General features: G+C 37.1%; 1 protein-coding gene across 1 annotated transcript in view; it reads left to right on the plus strand.

Annotated features, from left to right (window-relative positions):
• RSRC1 (arginine/serine-rich coiled-coil 1) overlaps positions 1 to 2,540 on the plus strand; it is a 411,611-nt gene that overhangs the window by 342,221 nt on the left and 66,850 nt on the right. The gene's annotated exons all lie outside the window — the stretch shown is intronic.

Genomic DNA, 2,540 nt, shown 5'->3' on the forward strand with positions numbered 1-2,540 from the left:
TGGGAGATCCACTGCTCTCTTCAAAGCTGTCAGCAGAGTCGTTTGCGTCTGCAGAGGTTTCTTCTGCTTTTGTTGTTGCTGTTGTTGTTTAGCTGTGCCCTGTCCCCAGAGGGGGAGTTACAGAGACAGGCAGGCCTCTTTGAGCTGCTGTGAGCTCCATCCAGTTCGAGCTTCCCAGTGGCTTTGTTTACCTTCTTAAGCCTCAGCAATGGCGGGCGCCCCTCTCCCAGCCTCGCTGCTGCCTTGCCATCAGATCGCAGACTGCTATGCTAGCAATGAGGAAGGCTCCGTGGGCATGGGACCCTCCCAGCCAGGTGTGGGATATAATCTCCTGGTGTGCTCGTTTGCTAAGACCCTTGGTAAAGCACAGTATTGGGGTGGGAGTTACCCGATTTTCCAGGTGTTGTGTCTCTCAGTTCCCCTGGCTAGGAAAAGGGATTCCCTTCCCCCTTGCCCTTTCCCACGTGAGGCGATGCCTCATCCTGCTTCAGCTCTCGCTGGTTGGGCTGCAGCAGCTGACCAGCACTGATTGTCTGGCACTCCCTAGTGAGATGAACCCAGTACCTCAGTTGAAAATGCAGAAATCACCTGTCTTCTGTGTCTCTGGTGCTGGGAGCTGGAGACTGGAGCTGTTCCTATTCGGCCATCTTGCTCCACACCCCGCGATAAAGTATGTTTTAAATTAAGGCACATACGTTGGTTTTTAGACATAATGCTATTGCACACTTAATAGACTACACTATAGTGTAAACATAACTTTTATATGCACTAGGGAAACAATAAATGTTACTGGGTTTATTGCAATACTTACTTTAGTGTGATATTCTGGAACCAAACCAAGAATATCTCCAAAGTATGCCTGTAATGTATGAAATGATGACAGGTCACAAGGAGAACAATGGAGCATGACAATGGGATAGGTTGGGGGAGGGATTTATATATATATGTGTGTCTATGTGTGTGTGTATATATATATATATATATGTGTGTGTGTGTGTCTGTGTATATGTATATGAAAGCCCTGTGATAATATAACCTTTGGGCAAAGTCTTAAAGTAAAAAGATGAATACCTTTCGAAGTTGATACTTTCCTGTTTTTTTTTTTTTAAACAAGTTGCATTGTTGCACATCTGTATTCTTAAAATTCAAATTGTTTGATGTTGTATCTGCTTGATAATTCTTCAAAATTAGAGAGCTGTGATCTCAGCACTGTACTCCAGCCTGGGCAACAGAGCAAAATCCCCATCTCTAAATATTAAAAATAATAAAAAATAAAGTGCAAATATCATAATATCTTACAAACCAGAATTAGTGAATTTGGATTATATAGCATCTTATCACTCCTGCCACTTTGGTATTTTGTAAGTTAGTATTTTCACTAGAGTATCACAATCATTTTACACTGTTAGACCTAGGTTTTTGGGGTTTTTTTTTTCTTTTTGTTTGTTTTTTAATTCTTAAAAGATGTTGGACTTTTTGAAAAATTTTTTCTGTGTCTTATTGAGATGATCATATGGGTTTTGTCTTTATCTATCCTACATCTATGAACGTTTAAAATAATGGTGATTTCTTTGTAGAGATAGTAGGGAGTAAAACAAGCCTAATTTATTATACTAAAACTAGATAAATTAAACTCTCAGACATAATGAATTGAGACTGTCTTAAATAAACATCAAGCAAAAATGGAATTCTGACTCCTATTCCTCTCCCCCCAAATTAAGTTATAGTTTTCTTGTTTCAACATCCATCTTTAGTATCAGTGTAGAGCCATGTCATGAGTTATTGTTTATTTGTAAGACCAGCCTTGTCTATCTACAATAGGATATCACTTTTGTAACCTCCCCCTCCCTTCACTCCAATCATTTCTTTTTCAGCAGTAACTTAAGCTAATATGGTCAAACTTGGAAAATTTTCTAAAGTGGCCAGGAAAACCTAGTTAGTAGAAATGATTGTGAATAAGAAGTCTGGTCGGTTTCATCCCAGAAATTCTGTATTTTCTTTTCAATTTATTTGAAGTCCTCAGTAATAGTTTATCAGTCAGGTGTTTACTAAAAGAAATATATCTAGGGAAAGGAGTTGAGAGTACTGCTATTTTCATTAATATATAGAAGGTTATTGACTTAAGATACAAGGAAAAAAAGCAAAAAAAAAAAAAAAACCTTACAACTTTAAATTTACCAGTTCCTGAAAGAGGTAGAGCACAGCAGCTCACACTGGCTGTGTCACCAACTGAAAGAAAACAGACATGTAGGGAAGATGTCAACATCATATGACATTTTATTGTTGTGGATTAATTTTTGTATGTGTATTTTTGGAATTTACCAGTGATGATAGATTTTTTAAATCTATTGGAATAATGAGAGCATATCAAATAAATAAAATAAGTTACTGCCTTGTGGACACAGTGATCAGAATATCGTTGAGGATTCTGATATCTTGAGTATGCTTTTAATATCTTGATTATGCTTTTAAATATAGTATTATTTTCAAAATATTTTAAAATAATATGACATTTTATTGTTGTGGATTAATTTTTGTAT

This window comes from Colobus angolensis, unplaced genomic scaffold (genome assembly GCF_000951035.1).
Source record: "Colobus angolensis palliatus isolate OR3802 unplaced genomic scaffold, Cang.pa_1.0 Scaffold48, whole genome shotgun sequence".
NCBI lineage: Eukaryota > Metazoa > Chordata > Mammalia > Primates > Cercopithecidae > Colobus > Colobus angolensis.